This window comes from Macaca fascicularis, chromosome 9 (assembly GCF_037993035.2).
Source record: "Macaca fascicularis isolate 582-1 chromosome 9, T2T-MFA8v1.1".
In the NCBI taxonomy this organism is placed as follows: Eukaryota; Metazoa; Chordata; class Mammalia; order Primates; family Cercopithecidae; genus Macaca; species Macaca fascicularis.
Genome location: NC_088383.1, coordinates 61,231,883 through 61,251,532, shown reverse-complemented (window position 1 = coordinate 61,251,532; position 19,650 = coordinate 61,231,883). Strand labels below are relative to the sequence as shown.

The window sequence follows — 19,650 nt, the reverse complement described above, 5'->3', positions numbered from 1 at the left end:
TTCAGAGAATCAACCTGATGACATAAAAAATAAACTTAAGGAAAATAATCTCAGACAGCCCCCCACATCACCCTAAGTCCCCCTATCTTCTGTGGTCCCCTGCATGGTGGACAAGCCACTATGAAAGCCCTATTGTTCTGGGGATTCACGTGTCTTTTTTTGTTTTGTATTATTTTGTTTTGTTTGAGATGAAGTCTCGCTCTATTGTCCAGGCTGGAGTGCAGTGGAACAATCTCGGCTCACTGCAACCTCTACCTCCCAGGTAAAAGCAATTCTCCCTGCTTCTGCCTCCTGGGTATCTGGGATTACAGGCACCTGCCACCACGTCTGGCTAATTTTTGTATTTTTCAGTAGAGATGGGGTTTCACCATGTTGGTCAGGAATGGTCTTGAACTCCTGACCTAAAGTGATCCACCTGCCTCAGCCTCCCAAAGTGTTGAGATTACAGGCATGAGCCACCATGCCCGGCTGCATGTATCTTTTTACTGTTGGTATCCTGAATGGCCAACAATATACCTTATCTTTCAATCTCACGTCTGGAAGTGTCTCTAGTGGGTAGGGATGTTTAGGGACTGTTTATTGAATGAGTGAAAAAATTCCCAAATAAAATAAATGAGTGGATTAGGAAATGAATGATAAGACAGAACATGGAGAATCAGACCCTGATGGTCAGTATCCCCAAAGATGGACATTAATAATTACAGATCTAATAGAAGAAAACTTGGAAGATCTGAAAAGAAAATATTAAAGGGATCTGAGATAAGAAATTGAGTGGGATCATCACATGTTCAACAGAGTTAATAAGAACATATGCCAAGGCATATCCTAGAGGGAGGGAGAGGAGCTTTCAATTTCAAAGATAAAACTCCTTCAAGCTTTTAAGTCAAAGAGCCAGAAAGAAAAAATATATATCTTACATGCTATCCTTTAAAAAGATTCTTTGACTTACAAGAATAAAACCCTGAGTGTTCCCGATTCAAAATAGAAGAAAATGGAGCAGCTCATGTTACAGACAGGAGAGATTTTAAGAAGAGATTGTCTTTGTTTTGGCATCAACTGTTATCACTGGGAGGAGCAGTACTCCCCTGCAGAACAGTGCCTTCAAAGGTTCCAGCAAGCATGGCTGAGGACCAGTTTTCATAGCCTCTGTGGGAGAATGTGGGTCCCAAGGCGCCTTGTCACACCTCTAGAACTCTGGGGTCCCACTAAACCACCAACTGTCCCATAGAGTATGGGATACATAGCTGCACTGAAAAGAGTTAACACTGTAGGTCTAAACTGTTATCTTTGGAAAGGCAAGGTAAGTCCCTGGCTAGTGTCTAGGAACTTAGAGTTTAGAGGGTTCCCATCATTCCTTGATTAGAGTGACTCACTATACCTAAGCTGTTTTTTACAAACAATGTCATTTATGCTGAACACCTGCTTTACTTCTGAAGTCTGGAGTTTTGGTGCATTCTAGGTAGAGGCTGCCTACATGACTGGCTCCCAGTAAAAGTCCTGGGTGCGCAGTCTCTAATGAGCTTTCCTAACGGCCAACGTCACTCACCTGTTACTGGAGGAATTAAGTACATCCTGCATGATTCCAATGAGGGAAGATTCTTGAAGGTTGAACTTCATCTCATGTGCTTCTCCCATTTGCTGACTTTGTTTTGTATCCTTTGATTGTAATAAATTATAGCCATGAATACCACTATGTTTAATCACTGTATCACACAGATTATTCTAATTGTCATCATCCAGGCAAATATAATAACCTTTTAGAGTAATTGTCTCTATGGAATTCTATAGGCAGACAAGCTGGAGGCCAGTGTGGTAAAAAATGGAGGAACCAGGAGAAGACTATCTCTGGGTCACAAGACTATCATGTCTATCTTTGGCAAGAGAGAGGCCTGGAGATGATTCTGGAAAGCTTCATTGACATGTCAAATAGATGCTCAATACTCTTCTTGTGCACCCCGGTGTCCTGCCAGGTCCTTGCCCATTCCTGCTGAGATGATAAAGAGCTTTATAGACCCTCTAAAACACAGACATTTTTTTCCAGCTGTGCCATCTGGTTGTTTTTCTTTTTACAGGCAGTCAGCAGAAAGACTCATCTGTTGAGACATAGATGTAGCAGTGTATGTGTGTTTGTGTGTGGCTGTGCATGTTCATCTCTTTATGCATTGGGCAGAGAAGTCTAATTATTGGTACGGCAGAGGAACACATGGAGAAAGCATTCTGAAACACATGGGAAAGATTAAGCCTCAGATGTTCCCCAAAGTGCATGTACACCAGCACCAGAAGCCCATCAGCCTCAGCCTTCTGCTGCCCCACCACCTCTGCTCTGACCTCCCTAAGGGGCTAGTTTTGCTCTTGTTCTGAAAGCAAGTCAAGGATAGATAGCCCTGAGATCACCGGTAGTAGAATGCACTGCACCCAGGCCTTTGCAAGTCAAACCTGGGTGCTCTGCTGATGAGAAAAACTGTTGCCATTGGGATGGTCAAAAACATCGTGCCCAACTCTTGCAATCAACTGGCCATTATACTTTGGTACTCTCTGAGCACGTCTGCTACCAATATCTGCCCAGCAATGGGAACTGAGGCAACAGTTTGTTCTTAGAAATCTAATATTACAGATTCAAGAGGCTATCTTGTCTATCCCTCTGAGTTTGCCTATATATCTGAAGTATCTCTGAAATATCCAAAATATTTATCTGGATATAGAATAGATACTCAATAATGGTAACTGCTTTTCTGTTGGTCTCCAGGGAAGGCAGTTATTCTTCTACAATCATTCAATCAATATCAAGTATTATTGAACTTTTACTGCATATGCAGATATTCTACTGGTCATCATTAGATAGTTCTCCAAGGAACAGAGATTCAGAGAGTCTTGTAAAGATTACAGCAATTAAGTGGAAAGATCATGGTTCACTGCTTGTGCCACTGGACTGCAAACCTGTTTTCTTTCCCCTAGATCAGGATTTCTCCACTTCAGCACTGTTGACATTGTGGGCCAGATACTTCTTTGTGGCAAGCCCTATCCTGTGCATTGTAGGATGTTTAGTGGTATCCCTGGCCAATACCAGTTGTAGCCATCTAGTTATGGAACCCAAAGAGATCTCTGGACATCATCAAATATCCTCAGGAAGGGGTGGAAAATCTCTGCCCTCCCACCTTCTGTTGAGAAACACTGCCCTCTAGCAAGCTGCCTGTGAAGCTTTGCTACTCAAAGTGTGGTCTGCTTCTCAAAGTATGCTACTCAAAGTGACCAGAAGCTTCAGCGTCAGCATCACCAAGACCTTGTTAAGAATAAATGCAGAATCTCACACCTCTTCTCAGGCCTACTTAGTCAGAATTGACATTTAAACAGGAGCTTCAAGGTGATCCATATGCATATTCAAGTTTGCAAAATACTGTTCCCTGGTATCTTGTGGTCACAATTGTTCCTCACAGATTTTCCCAGACAAATTCGGGTTCTGAAAGTGAGATGCCTAGCAAACTGCTCATGAAGTGAATCACATTCTTTCAATTATATTGTTCACCAGACTTTTGTCGAAATATTATCGATTTTTTTATTTTACTTTAAGTTCTGGGATACATGTGCAGAATGCGCAGCTTTGTTACATAGGTATATATGTGCCATGGTGGTTTGCTGCACCTATCAACCCATCATCTAGGTTTTAAGCCCTGCATGCATTACATATTTGTCCTAATGTTGTCTTTCCCATTGCCCCCAGTCCCCGACAGGCCCCAGTGTGTGATGTTCCCCTCCTTGTGTCCATGTGTTCTCATTGTTCAACTCCTACTGCCACAGTATTTTCTTAAAAGCTAACTCCTGGGATAGGACCACTAGGATCCTACTTAGGCACTTTTTTTCTGAGATGGAGTCTCACTCTGTTGCCCAGGTTGGAGTGCAGTGGCTCACTGCAAGCTTCACGCCCCGGGTTCATGCCATTATCCTGCCTCAGCCTCCTGAGTAGCTGGGACTACAGGTGCCTGCCACCACCACGTCCAGCTAATTTTTTGTATTTTTAGTAGAGACGGAGTTTCACCATGTTAGCCAGGATCGTCTCAATCTCCTGACCTCATGATCCACCTGCCTAGGCCTCCCAAAGTGCTGGGATTACAGACATGAGCCACCACACCCAGCTGGATCCTAGGCTTCAATTAGTGCATCCATTCATTCATTCATTGATTCTTGCTGAGGAAGTGCATTGTGCAGAGCACTGGGGATAAGAGATGCACGGAGCCTGGGTTGCCAATTGGAAGCCCATTCTGCAATTGCACTTTCTATGACAGCCCACGTGGATCTCAGCTTCTGGACACAGATGCATCTGCTGTTCTCTGAGCTCAGCTAATGTTCACAGTCCATGCACTTCTGAGAACACAAACTGAACTCACTACACCCGCATAGAATCAGTAGTGTAGGACCCCACCACTGCATGGGGAGGGGATCTTGACTTTCAAGCTTTCTGGTGATTTACTTGAAACATTTGATGAGGGCCAGCCAATAGCCTTAAGGTGAATGACTGTCTGATTCACAATGAGGAATGCTGAGTTCATCATAAAATGCTCTAGGAAAAGAATAGTGGGAAGGGTTTGAGTTTGGAAATCAGGATTATTCCCTTTTCCCTATCAGCAATTTCGCAGAAGTTGTTTAAGCATGTCAGTTAAATGTGGGAATGTTTTTCATATGAAACCTACAATAAGGAGTGGAGAACTGTTCCCTTAGCATCATAAGGCCAGGGTTGAAAAGAATTACGAACAAAGGCTAGACTAAATGATATTCAAAATGCAATTAATTCTCATAAAAATGAATATTTTCAGGCACAGCCCACTTTGGAAGTTCTCCTACTCCCTATCACCACCACCAACGTACCTGTCTGGAGATCATTCAAACCCAATAGAACTGAGACCAGAGCCCATTCTCTCCTGGCCACCAGCAGAACCCGAGTAGAGAATAAACTCTGAGGCTATGAACCTTATAAGAGAACGTGAGAACTGGACTGAACTCTTGTCATGAAGTAGGAGAGATATGGTTTCCCAAGGCACTAGGAGGCAGGATCACCACACAGGGAGGGCTTAAAGGAAGAGGAACACAGAAAGAAAGAAGAAAATAAAAAGATTCATAGAAGTAGGGGGCAGAGTCCCAGGGGAATGGTGGTGAAGTGTTTTGCACCTTAGGAAGTTCAAGAGAAAGAGAGACCAGGAGCCGTGAGCCTTCTACTCACACGCACAGAATACTAACCCCATATGGCCTCGAACACAGTTCTCTTCCCATATTTTCAGTCAAGACTGGTTTGACTTCCCTTGTGGATTAAGTATGTTTTCACTTCAAGATAGGTGGGTAGGCGGGCGAGGGATTTCTTTCTCTTTTTCTTTTGCTTTTTTTCTTTTTTCTTTTTTTTTCTTTTTTCCTTTTTTTTTTTTTTTTTTTTTTTTTTGAGGTGGAGTCTCGCTGCAGTGCCCCAGCTGGAGTGCAGTGGCACAATCTCAGCTTAGCGCAAGCTCCACCTTCCGGATTCAAGCAATTCTCCTGCCCCAGCCTCTCGAGTAGCTGGGACTACAAGCATGCACCACCACGTCCAGCTAATTTTTGTATTTTTGGTACAGACACGGTTTCACCATATTGGCCAGGCTGGTCTCGAACTCCTGACTTCAAGTCATCTGCCCGCCTCAGCCTCCCAAAGTGTTGAGATTACAGGTGTGAGCCCCCGCGCCTGACTGGGAAAGGTATTTCTTAGAATGGCAGAGGAACAAACTCACCCCACGATCATCCAATATATTGGATGATATACTCAGGGACCAATATGCATGGTGGGCTGTGATTTTATATATAAATCTAAGTTTATATATTTATATATGAGTATAAATATGAATATATATATTCAAAATGAATCTGTATTGTGTAACAAAATCTCGTAAATAAGGAAGACATTTAAAATTAATTGCTGGACTCCCAAGATAAAAGTCCATTAAAAGTATCCATACTGTATCACTTTTTCAATTGCTGATTTAGACTGGTAAACATTTCATTGTCTTTCCTCAAAATTCAGGAAGAAGAAATGATGTTGTAATTTTCTTCATAAAACACAATGCAATCTGTGCATATGCAATTTAGCAGATCAAATTTTATGAAAATTGATGACGATTAGCCAAGGACATCCTATCAATGAAAAACCACAACAACAACAGCAACGAAAAGATTGAGTGCCTGTATGCCAGGTTCTGTAGTCAGCATTAAGAATGCAAATGTGAGAAAGTTACAGCCCCGTCTGGAGCGGGCATGATATTATGGGAAAGATTACAATGGGATGTGTCCATTCTGACACGTGTTCTGTGCTCTTACAGAGGTTCAAGAGGTGTCACTGGCGCCAGGAGCCCTCCATCCTCAACCCCACACGTTGGTGGTAAGGGCCCTGGAGAGTCTCTGGTCATGCAGAGATGATACAGACCAGTTTTATTTGTTTTGGTTCCCTCTGTTTGTTTGAACTTCACAGTACTCACTGCTATCATGGGAGCAGAGTGAGTCATGGCTCAAGTTTAGCTCAGAGTAGTACATTTTAGCCAAGCGTGTGTGTGTTTGTGTGTGTATGTGTGTGTTTGTGTGTGTGTGTGTTTGTGTGTGTGCGTGTGTTATTCATATATATGTGTGTATATACATATTTACTAATATGTAGTTTATATATGGGTGTATATATACTTTGTGTATATATGTATATTTACATATATGTACATATATAATACACATATATTCATATATATTCATCCCATGATATACATGCATATATGTATGTATAAAATCACACACCTATCATGAGATGTAGGTATTAAAATAATGCAAGAATATACATATATATGTATAAATGGATGAGTAAATACACACGCGCACACACACACACACCCTCACACATATGTGCATCCCCTTCCCCTTCCAGTTGTACAATTGCCTCCTGGTTGAAAGTTCTACCATTATTTTAATATCCACACCCCATGATGGGTCACTGGGGCATCACCCAGATGGGTGGGAGAGGTGAGCCTGAAATGAAAACTTTACCCCACCTCTTGACAAATTGTCTGTGCTCAGAGTCTCATGTGGGATCTAATTTGCTAACTTGAGGGCCTTAGGCATTTTTGTAATGCAGCATATGGCCAAAAGAAATCAGAATCTTTTTTTTTTTCAGTTGAATAAGGCTAAGAAGAGGAACTCACCCAAACTGAACATAAGTACATGAGAGGAGGATAAAAAAAATCCAAAGCTGTGCCTGCAACCTAGGCACAGAGAGGTGCAGACAAAGCCTTTGACACGAGGCGCTCTGATGAGCACCAGGGGCATTCTTTAATGTGCAGGCAAATGAAGAATGATGCAGGGCTGTGCCAGAGCCTCATCAAAGGCAGAGGTATGCCAAGCACTGAGCTTCAGCACAGAGACTAGCGAGCTTCCCTATATCTATCTGGAGCCCTCTCAGCATGGAAACATTGCAATGGGAGGAGAGGAAAGAACGTAATGATGGAGGAGTCCTATAATTGTACCTCAGAAGAGGCGACAGTTACAGACAGGGGCTGTGATCCTTAGAACAGATTGCCCAATAAAAGCGAAGAGAGATTTCAAGTTGTCTGATCCTGAAAATTAGAAAAGTACATGGCTTAGCTGATATCACTCTTTTTTCTCCCATTCACCTCTGGTGGCCTCAGAAAGCCCGTGACTTCTAATGTAGTTTTCTTTCCCCAAATTTCTCCAGTTTCACCCCAACCTTCTTCCACACCACCCTTCCTTCCAGCTCCTGGCTCACCTAGTGTAGTACGAGTAGTGCTGGAATCATCCTCACCATATCGGGGTCAGTCTTTCCATCATCTTCCTCAGAATTATCCCTTTTATCTATTCCTTCTGCCCCAAACCCTGGTACCATTGCCTGATAACTGAAGTTCTCATGCAACTCTTGAGTTTTGTCCATGACCAGTGGGCATAGATGGAGAAGATTTCATATTTGGTGGCCAAGTTTGCTGAGACTATCAGGTGCCTTTAGCATTTATATGGGACTTTGATGAGTAAGGAGGGATGTGCTGTGTGGAGAAAGGAAGAAGGGCTTCCAGGCAGAGGAAGCAGTGTGCACAAAGGCACAGAGATACGCAGAGGGCACCAGGGATGGAGACAGTGTGAGTAGCACTGAGGAGACAGAGCACAGTATGCATGGGGAGACAGTGGGTGATGTGTCTGTAAAGTTATGGCGTCCTAAAGAAAAGTTATGACATCATAAAGAAAAGCCACCCCGGGAGCAAAGCAAGTTAGGGTTGTAAGAGACATTTTTGAGATTAAAGCAGCCAGATCTATGATGGGGTGGTTACGTGTGGTTAAAAAGAAAGAGAACATGAGAATGACTCATGAGACTATTAAACTGACTTAAGTGAAATTTAAAAAAAGGAGGAAATACCAACTACGATGCATCCCCCACCCCGCCATGTTTCAATGCTATTCAAGGTCTATGGCTGGGATAGGCCACTTGTTTTTCTTCAGTTAATGCTGAGAATTTGTTTGTCTGCCAGGGGTAAGAATGTCCTGCTTGGTCAAAGAATATGCTAGGATTTTAGAAAAACAGAGGAAAGGTTTATCTTCCAACAGAATAGACCTAGATTCTGATATGCTATATGCTATTCCAGCAGATCTGGAGAAAGTTACAGTAAAACCTTTTTTTTTTTTTTTAGAATTATCATGGGATATTTGACATTAACCAAGTCCTCTAGTTATGCTGAATGTGTCCATTGGGCCTGACATGGACTCCTTGCATGGGAAGCATTCATGAAGTTGGGCCAAGTTGTCCAGCTGCATTGGCAATGGCTGGCCAGGAAAGGCCAGGCTGGATCCCATTTCATTTGGGCATTTCGTGCCAGGGCTGTTGTCCTGTCTGCAGAGGGGCTGCTGGCAAGAAGCATCCCCAAACATTCAGTTGCAAGGTTATAAATTTCAGCGAGGCTTTTCAATATTCATGCAATTACCCCGGAAAGCACATTTGACATTTCATAAATACAGCAGAATATTTAGCATTTGTCTCTCCCTCTCTGCTACCTAAGCACACATGGGAAAATATTCCCCAGAGACCCTGCTGTCTGAAATGGCAACAGTTATTGAATCCATAAATTCGATGGCTCAAAGTCTTCTTTCTTCATCCCTTTTGTAATTTATAAATGGAAGTGTGACCATATAAATAAGGTGGCAGGGTGTCCTTCCTCATGGAGTATAACCAGTCATTCCTTGCAAAAGACCAGCCTCCCGCCAACTCTGCCTGCAGCTTTCATCCTTTATGTTGGAGTCTCCAAAGTGAGCTCGCAAACCAATAGACCCCACACAGACCTGTGACCATGGCATGGGGTCCTGAGCATGGAGGCCTCAGATGCCCAGGCAGCAGCAGACAGTGCTGATGACAGGCTTGTGTTCCTGTCTCAGGGCCACTGAACACTATTGCAATTTCCCAAGGACTTCTGGAGGCTCTGCAGATGGATTGAGAGAACTCTGGGGCCTTGCACACAGCCCTCCCCATCCTCCCACAACCTACACAGGCTCAGGAACAAAAACTGCAGCTCTTCAGTAGCTCACTTGAGGGTGCATCAATGAGAGAAGCAAAACATCTTGCTTGACTCAAGCCTGGCCTTCATGAGCCAGCGCTGAAGACAGAACTTCTGTATAAGAACAGCCCATCTCACAGTGGCCCTGTGGTATCCCAAACACGGGCTGGTTCTTCATAGACCCGGCTCCTCTCCCCAGACAGGAAAGTGGTGTGGCCATAACATGAAACAAGGACCTCCTCTGCCACCACTAGGCTTACGAAGATGACAAAATGCATATTTTTCTCTAAAAGAAGTAACTGGAGCCGTTTTCCGTACATGAGGCAATAAGGTTGACCTACCAGAGAGTTATTTTCAGAGCTAGATAGTGAATTATTTTGACTTTTTTCAATATTAGAGATGAATTCTTACTATGTAGAATGTGTGTTTATACACATGCCCACATACATACATACATATATAATATGTGTATGTGGATATATGTGTGTCTAATAGTGTGGTGTATCTGAGAGTAAGTTGATATATGTTCATGAATGTGTATATTAAAGTTTATATGTATAATATATAAATGAGCATAAGTGTTAATGCCATCCACAGATGTGTATAAAAATTATTGTGTGTATTTGTATTTATGACTATGTATGTGCTTGTATATATGTAAGAATTTATATGTGTATAGGAATGCATATATGCACACATGCATTCGTATGAATGAATATGTGTATGAGTCTATGTACGCATAGTTTAAATGTAGTTTATATTTAGTTTGAATTTCTCTATAGCAAAATATGTGTCAGCCACCGAATTTTACATATATTAGCTTATTCTCACATCTTTAAAAATCTATAATTACTTTCATTTTAACTGATGCAGAAAGTTACTGTCAGAGAATGGTTTGTTCAGGATCACACAGGTGGCAAAAGGCAAAGTGGAGATTAACTCCTTGTTCTGACACACTGTAGATAGACAGGGCTCCTAATATATATGTATATACACAAATACTCATGTATGTTGTATAGGTATGTGGGGGTAGAGGTGTGCAAGTGCACATACGTATGGAAGGGGTCTCCTGTACAGGGTCTCTGTGCACAGGATTCACCTGCATGCATATGTAGTCTAAGCCACCTCCTCTCATTGATCCATTTATTTTCCTGAAAGCCCTTTCTTCACCATCAGTCTCTTCACAGGATGATTGTCTGTCTGTGGCCCTTTGGCCCTTTTAAGTGCTGCTGCAACAGCAGAAGCAATAACCAGATATGGCACCAGCCACTTTGGCAAAGCCACCCAATTCATCTAGCACGTTCAAGAGACCTGCAGAGCCAGGGGTTAGGAGGACCCGGGGTGCGAGTGGCTCCAGAGTAGGCCCATCAGCTTTCTCCAGTTCATGAAGAAAGTGGGTACCTTCAGGTGGAATGTCATCATAAGGTCCCAAACGAGTTGCCAATCATAAAATGAGGACTGCCATGTCTCCCACTCAAAGTAGCTGACGGAAGAAAGCCAGAGAAGATAAGTGTCTGGCGTATGGCTATACAGATGCAGTGCTCTAAAACTGTCCTCTCCTTGCTGTGGAGACACAGTACACTGCAGCAGTGCTGGCCAACAGGCAGGTGTATATTTTATCATTCATCTTCTTTCTTTGAAACCGTTACATTTTGCACATGTGAGTTCACTTCCAGCCTGCATCTCCCTCTTTGGGAACTGCCCATAGTGCAGCAGCAGAGGCCCTGCAGCCATGTGGACACCATGTGATCTGCCTCCACACTCAGAGACAAATGATTGGAGAAAGGGGAGGCTTCCACAGTGACACCGGTGAGATTCAGGCTCCAGGAACCTAAACTGAGGTGGAGGGGCTCTTGTAGGCCCCTGGAGCCCATTGGAACTGACGGCCCAACTAGAGAAGGACTGAGGCACCCCTGGCACGCTGGGGTGGAGGAAGTTGTTTATAAAGGAAAACAAAAAAATTAGCTGGAAGAAACAATCAAGATACCATGTGGCCCCTAGAAGACAAGCAATGACCTTACTTCTTAAATTTTCATTTCCATGTTCATTCCCTGCCAGACCTGGCTATTACTCCTCACCTCAGTTTCCTTCAGGCAACTGCTATGTCCTTCCAAAAACACCTCCCTTTTGCTTATAATATTCTGGATGCGTTTCTATTCCTGTATTTTGCTTGTAATATTCTGGGTGCTTTTCCGTTCAGTGATGCCTGAATTTTAAATGCTCAGCTGTGTCTGAGGCACTGAGTGTTCTAGAACATTCCTGCCACCCTTTTCACTGTTCTGACATTCCTGTGATCTATCCCCATGTAGTTTATAGTCTTAGTGAAAAAGAGGCTGGAAAAAACTTCAAAAGGTTGGGATATCCTAATATCACCAAGTAAGAAATGTGGCCCTGAAAATTTGTGATACACTGAAAGCCCCCAAATTCAAAATATCCTCCTAATCAACCATCTTTGTTTCTCCTGAAGATGTAGTATCTTCGCATAGTATTCTAAAAAGACATTATACATGCAAATATCATGAGTGACATTTGACATACACATGTAGCCAAGGGTGACAGCTGGCCTCTCTCTGTTCTTTAATATTCAAATGGAATTGGTTCAAAAGTATATGCTTTTCTGTTCTGAAGTTTAATATTTGCCCATGTCTTTGTGATTTCCCAGGGACTTCCTTGTTTATGTCACCCAGTTTCTGCTGTCTGCTTATATTGATGCTCCCCTCCTTTGGTGATTGTCTTAATCTCTGACCTGGAACCCAGGCCCCGCCCCTTAATTTCTGGAAAACACCATTCATGCAGGCATTTTGGATTTGCAGTTGCTTTTCCTGAAGAAGCTCAACAGTGTTGCTCAGCAAACAACCTAAGACTGCACCACACACACCTCGTTCTCTTCTCAGCAGCCTTGGAATGTCCTTTCCCCTGCACCCCCAGCTGCACCAAACCCTCTCAGCAAGACAATACTTCCTGCTGCTCCCTTCCCCCACTCTCTCACCTGCTTCTCCTCCGCCCTGCGTCAATCTCCTTCTCTCCCACCCACGCTTCCCCCTTAATTCCTCTAAGCGTGAACATTTTGCTTTCCTTGATAAACCCCCAACCCACTCAGACAATCCCCACAGGGCCTCCAATCATATCCATAAAGGCCCATTAAGGCTTGTTTTTAAACAAGCACAATTCTCTCCCTGAGTGGAATTCTGTTTCCAACATCCAAAATAACATTATTTCCCATCCCCTTACACAGGCAGCTGAAGGAAACAAGGCCCTCTTGAGGAGCAGGACCTCCTTCTGTCCCCAGTCTCTTTTTCAGCTCTATCCCAACACCTGTCTCCTGACAGCCTGCCTGCCTTCCTTCCCAGCTTCTCTCCATGTTGGCCTACAACGGCCTGGCTCCTTCCTGCAGGCCCTTCCGTCTTCCTGGAAGACCTGACCTTTTCAGCTGTGAAATTCCCCTTCATCCTTCTGAACTCAACTCAAATACCGCCTTCTCTGAGACTCCTTGCTCAATTCCCTGAACCCAATAGGAATTAGACACTGCTGTCCCCGGGCTTTCTCAGACCTCTGGTTTCGTGACAGGAACAATTGCCCCTGTGGACAACAACATGCTCATACCAGCACCTTCCCCTTCCCAATCAGGAAACTTTTCAGTAGGGGCCAGGTCTTTTCCATCCTTCTATCTTTGTCATGGGAGATGACAAGTAATTACTGCTCTAATAGTGTCACACAAACAGATGTATAAATGAAGAACAGGTGACATTTATTTAATCACTCCCACCACCATATGTCAAGCAGTATTCTAGGCATCTGATAATGTATTAACTTTTTTGAGTACCTATGTGTACTTCCTCACCACAACACTACAAGGCAGGAGAGAGCATTAGGTGTTTTATATACCTGTGTCCTGGGACTCATCGATGTCAAGGAGTTTATATAGGACCATCCAGGTAGAAAGGGTTGGAGTTGAAACCTGAACCCAACCTAGAATCCTAACAATTATAGCAGACTCTGAAAGAAATGAAATTTTTTAAGGTCAAGGGGAAGAAAATGAAGGGTTTCTTCATGAACAGCGATGTTAGGTTCATGCGAAAGACATTTACTAGGGAACCATATTGATACTGTGCGAGAATCAAAAGCCACAAAGACACCTGTACCTTACTATAGCTGTGACTATAGCTGAGACTTATTATGGCTGTGACTGTTAGGTGCTCTGGAGCCAAATAACTTCAGTGGGAATTCCTGATCTGTCTTTCAACTGAGGTAAGAAGTACCTATCATAAATACTCGGGACTCCATAAAGTACAACCATTTTTAATCTCACTGCTGTGTAACATAATGGGAGGAACACACACACACAATAATTACAGTCAGTCCTGGTAAGTGCCACAGCTCTGTAGACTAATCTGAGGCCAGTGGTTGTTACAGGAACTTGGGGTATGCCTTGGCCATCCAGACAGGTCAGTACCCAGAGTACTTTGGCTGTAGCCACAGAACAGAAAGATAAGCTCAGAATCATGATTGTAGGCCCCTGGCCCTGCTTAACTGGTCAGGTTGGGAGGAAGCTGACCCTTTCTCTAACACTTTAATGGCATTTGAATTGTGTTCTCTTTGCCAAAAGAAGTGTTAGTCTCTTTGCTAAAATCACACTCTATGGTGCTCATAAAAAGATTCCAGTTCCATAAGCCAATATTGACATAAGGACAATGAGAAGCATATGCAAAGAGAGTTTATTTGAACCCATGGGAACAAATGCTTCCTCTCTCACTCATTAGAAGCATCAGCAGTAGCCAATGTGGAGTTGCTTTCATGTATGTACAAGGAGAATAGGAGCATGCAGATGAGAGCACACATGAAGATAAGGGAAAGGAGACTACTCTGGATAAAACTGATCATGTTTTTGAGCTTTTTCTAAATAGTACTGATAATACGTGATTGTATTAGTTAGCTATTGCTGCATAACAAAGCACAGCAAAATTAATGACCTAAATAACACCTGTATAGAATTTCTCAGGCTGGGTGGTCAGCTGAACCTAGCTCATGCATCTGTGGTCAGCTGGCCAGTTGTCTGGGGCTTGCTCATCTACAGTGACCTCAGCTGGAATGACTGTTCTGCTCTGGGTGGTTTTTCATTTACCAGCAGCTTCATCCAGGCTTGTTCTCATGGCCATGGTAAGAGTTCAAGAGAAAAGGTGGAAACATGCAAGGACTTTTCAGGTTTGGAACTAACACATTTTTACCTCTATCACTTTCTTTTTCCTAAAACAAGCCACCAGGCCAGTCCAGATTTCTGAGGTAGGGAAGTAAATGTCATCTCCTGATGGGAGAAGCAGAGGTCACTTGGCAATCAATTTTCTACCCTGCTCAACACTAACATGGTGACAAATTAACTGATAACTTGTTGAACATTGAAGACCTACTATTACCTAGTTATTATTATCCCCACTTTTATGAGGAAGCTAAAATTTAGGAAGGTAACTTGGCCAGAACCAGAAAGTGGGAAAGTAAAAGAGCTAAGGTTTGAGCAAGCCTGTGCCTTTTCTGTTTCCTCAAATAGGCCTGACAGCTTTCTGTGCTCTTTAATATTGATGTAAAGAAGCAGGCATGCTTGACTTTGGGTGTTCACAGGGATGTGTGACAGGAGGGAGGATTAGCCAAGACACTGGGGAATAGGCGGTGTCCAGGCAAACAGACTGGCACAATAGAAAGAAAAATGGCTTTGGAGTTAGACACTCCTGGGTCCAAACAGCTATAAATCCCTTTCCTCATCTGCAAGATAGTGATAGCAGCCCCTTTTTCACAAGATTGTGTGAAGAATAAATATGCTTTGAGCTACCTAGTTTCAGATGCAGGACCTATCACTGGCTGGATGTTTGACCTCAAGTAGGTCATTCTGCTTCCTGGGCCTTGGTTTACTCATCTGTAGAATGGGCCTATCAAGGGTCCTTGTCTTATAGAGTTATTGTGAGGATTAAATTAATTCACTTCTGCAGAACATTTAGAATGCCTGGCATGTAGTGATATATAATAATCAACATGCAAATATGCCTGTGCACTTATAGTGCCTTAGAGACAAAGGCAGTCATACAAGGCCAGGGTGCTGAACTCCATCGAGGACCTGGCAAAGGATCTGCTATGGGGTGAGCACTTCACAAGTTGCACCTCCACATGTAGGGGCTGAGGGGCCTGACAGAATCAGATCTAGAGACAAACTCTGACTTCATGCCCTGTTTGAGGAGTCAGTGCTTCTGCCCAACTCAGAGGGAAGCAATGGAAATGGGTTTCGAAGCCATTTTATGTGGAAGTTCTCAGAGAGAACTTGCTCTACCAGAGATAGAATTGCCATGCTTTTTGAAGGCACACAGCCCAGGGGCTGTCATGTGTAGTTGAAAAGTAGGGAGATAAAAGTATTATCAGGGAGAAAAACTAGTCATTTTACAGTCACACATACATACGCAAATATGCACACATACATACACACATACACATATACATACACACACTCACATTTCTATCTGGACAGTTGATGGTATTTGAGTGGAAAATATACCAAAAGAAATAAATAGACTGAAGTGTGTCCAACCCTCAAAATTCATATGTCAAAATCCTCATCCCCAGTGTCTCAGAATGTGACCACATTTGGAGAGAAGGATTTTAAAGAGGTAATTAATGGGAAAGTAAAATGAGGTCATATAGATGGGCCCTAATCTAATACGACTGTTGTCCTTAGAGGAAGAGGAGATGAGGACACAAACATGCACAGAGGGAAGATCATGTGAGGACACAGAGAGAAGGTGGCCATCTGCAAGCCTCAGGAGGAGCCAACCCTGCTGACACCCTGATCTCAGCCCTGCAGCCTCCAGGGATACAAGAGAATGATATTCTGCTGCTTCAGCCACTGTCTGTGGAACTCGGTTATGGCCAACTAATACAGTCAATAATTGGCCATTGACTTATATAAAATTTCAATAAAAGAATGTGGGACTCCCAGACCTAGTTTGCTTCCCCCAGGCCAGGAGAGCTGCTAATTATTATTTTTAATTGTCACATAATAATTGTCCATATGTATGGGCATGTGTGATATTTTGTTACATGTATAGAACATGTCATGATCAAGTCAGGGTATTTAGAATATCCATCTCCTCAAGCGTTTATCATTTCTGTGGAGCTGTGAACTCTTCATGAAAAGTATGGAGGAGCTGGCCTCCAGAACCAGGGACCAGGGTAAAGGAGGAGCTGGAGACACACTCGCGCCCTTATCCCCACACAAAGTCCTTCTGACACGACCATGCCGCTCTGGTCGAACGCTTATTTCTGGGACCCTCCCCAGTCTGTGTTCATGGTCAGCTTTGACCTCAGCCCATGCCCTGGATTTTCCACTGTGGCATCCTGCTCCTCCCACACCTGCCTTCCCTCTCTCCTCCCACGGGACACATGCATATCTGACCAAGAGACTCCTGTGTGCCACCCCCTGCTGTCTCTGCATCTCCCTACTTTTGGGTCTGAAAAAGTGTGAGGACAGAGTACTATGTGCACGCCCATAATGCCTGCTGAGTCTTCAGGGTCCCTTAGCTTGTAACTTACTTCACATGAATGTGAACAAGTTGACATTTTTAAGGTTAATAACCCAGTTGCTTATAAGACAGGCGGGGTTTGAAATCAAACAGCTCATATGAACCGGAAGCCTGTGAAACAACCTTTATTATGCGGCTCGGCAGTATCCGAGAAAACTAACTCATCCTTTGGCACCAATACAACCATCCAAGACTCGTGTTCTCCAGCTAATTTACACTTTAGAAAAAATTTCCCCTAGTCTTCTCACTTCAGCAAGTGTCTCACGGTTTTTTAAATTTAATTATGTACATCAAGACTCAACTTGTTGCAGTTGCTGAAAGTAAGCTGAGCCCGCTTACCTACAGGGCAATAGAAATAAATTGTCCTAAAGAGAATGGGCTGCAGTGAACAATAGTGAGAAATTATGTTGATTTATAACACAGATAAAAATTGTCCTTTTTTCACCAGTCACAATTAAAATTGGGAGGTTTTCTTTTTTTTGTTTGTTTTGTTTTGTTTTGTTTTTTGAGACGGAGTCTCGCTCTGTCGCCCAGGCTGGAAGTGCAGTGGCGCGATCTCGGCTCACTGCAAGCTCCGCCTCCTGGGTTTACGCCATTCTCCTGCCTCAGCCTCCTGAGTAGCTGGGACTACAGGCGCCCGCCACCGCGCCCGGCTAATTTTTTGTATTTTTTTAGTAGAGACGGGGTTTCACCGTGGTCTCGATCTCCTGACCTTGTGATCCGCCCGCCTCGGCCTCCCAAAGTGCTGGGATTACAGGCGTGAGCCACCGCGCCCGGCCAAAATTGGGAGGTTTTCAATTATACAAGTAGCATATCATCTGTTTTCTCATTTCTTCTTAATTTTAAGAGGCTGTGAGTTTTCCATCTTTTTGCACATCTCCTCACTCTTGCCAATTCACTTTCCTGTCTGTAAGATGGGTCTTGAGTTAATGCAGCCACCCCAAAAATGAAAATAAAAAACCCGAACTGAGTTCTGTCAAATACCAACTCTGTATAGGACTGGGCCTCGCAGGCCACCTGCTCTTTCTTAATGAAGAGGAGTATGCTGAATTTTACCTCCCTATTTGATGGTCTATTTTTATCCTTTTAAAAATTGTTTTATTATTTAAAGATAGAAGTGATGCATAGTAGTTCTACCACATTCTAAAATTCAGAGTTATAAAAATATTATTGAATCTTCTCCCCATCTCCTAATCCCACCTGAGTTAAACAGCATTTGCAGGGTCTATCCTTGCCTTTCTCTCTAATCGTATGAAGACAGATGATAGATAGATTGATGGATAGATAGATAATAGATATGCATATAAAGGCTTTTCATTTTTAATTGTTTTACAGAAGTGTGATGATGCTATTCACATGACTGAGCCCTTTGACCCTCAAACATGCACCAAATTTTTCCCTTTTAACTGTAGCATAAAATCTGATAGTAAGAATGTTCTGTGGCTTAATCAACCATTCCCCTCTGGTAGCTATTTAGGTTGTTTTTATCTCTGTGGTTTCTCTTTTGAATACTGCAAACATTACTGTGATAAACGTTGTACTCATGTTTGTAATATCACCTTCCAAAAGGTCAACATATATAGATACTTTCAGCTGCACTCTGTACACTGATATTATTTTCCTTAAAAGTTAAAGCAATTTACAGTTAATCAGCAATGTGTTCTTCATATCTTATTTCACTTACCTATTATCTATCTAAACAACATATCAAGAGTGGGAGTCCTTGACATATTCAGGAAAGTGACCTTCCGTGCTACATGCAGTTTGGATTTTCAGCTACCTACGAATGCCTCTAAATTTTCTTTTCACTTAAGCTAATTTCACTTTTATTCTTTCACTTGCAAGAGACTTGATTAATACATCATATATTTTGCCATATATGGTATTTTTGCTATAAGTTTTCTTCTCTAAAATATGCCCTCATCCAAAAATTCTACAATTATTCTTCTAAATTTTCATTTAGATTTTTCATTTGTCAGGAAGTTTTTTTTCCCTCCATTGGCTTTAGATATAAGCGTGCTAAAAGGTTAAGATTTTCTTGATAGCAGGCAGGCATTAGGAATGTTTACACATCTGTATCATCCTCAATGCCCTCTGCTCAGTATTTCACAAAAGAAGAGCTCAGAAGACATCTGTTTAAGAAAACAAAGGAAAAAAGATTGAAAGAAGAAAGGAAGAAAAGGAAGAAAAAAGACGGAAAAAAGAAAGAAGAAAAGAGTGAAGGAAAAGGGGAAGAAAGGAAGGAAGGAAGGAAGGAAGGAAGGAAGGAAGGAAGGAAGGAAGGAAAGAGAGAAAGTTTCCCTAGAAAATAAGGAAAAAAGATGAAAATGTGTTTCTAATCTTTTAGGAAAAAAAACATTTTTCTATATCACCCAAGATGGTGATGTTAGTGGCTGGGTCTTTCCTAACTTTTGTATTTGTTAAGATTTAAGATTTTCGGCCGGGCGCGGTGGCTCAAGCCTGTAATCCCAGCACTTTGGGAGGCCGAGACGGGCGGATCACGAGGTCAGGAGATCGAGACCATCCTGGCTAACACGGTGAAACCCCGT

The 19,650-nt window shown here is 42.8% G+C and overlaps 1 long non-coding RNA gene across 1 annotated transcript; it reads right to left on the bottom strand.

The window, feature by feature from the left end:
* Positions 1-7,296: 7,296 nt before the first annotated feature.
* LOC107130921 (uncharacterized) lies at positions 7,297-8,145 on the bottom strand. Its single transcript, XR_001493689.3, has 2 exons — positions 7,775-8,145; positions 7,297-7,604 (listed from the first exon to the last, which is right to left on the bottom strand). It is a non-coding gene; the product is annotated as an uncharacterized lncRNA (long non-coding RNA).
* Between the last annotated feature and the right edge of the window lie 11,505 nt (positions 8,146-19,650).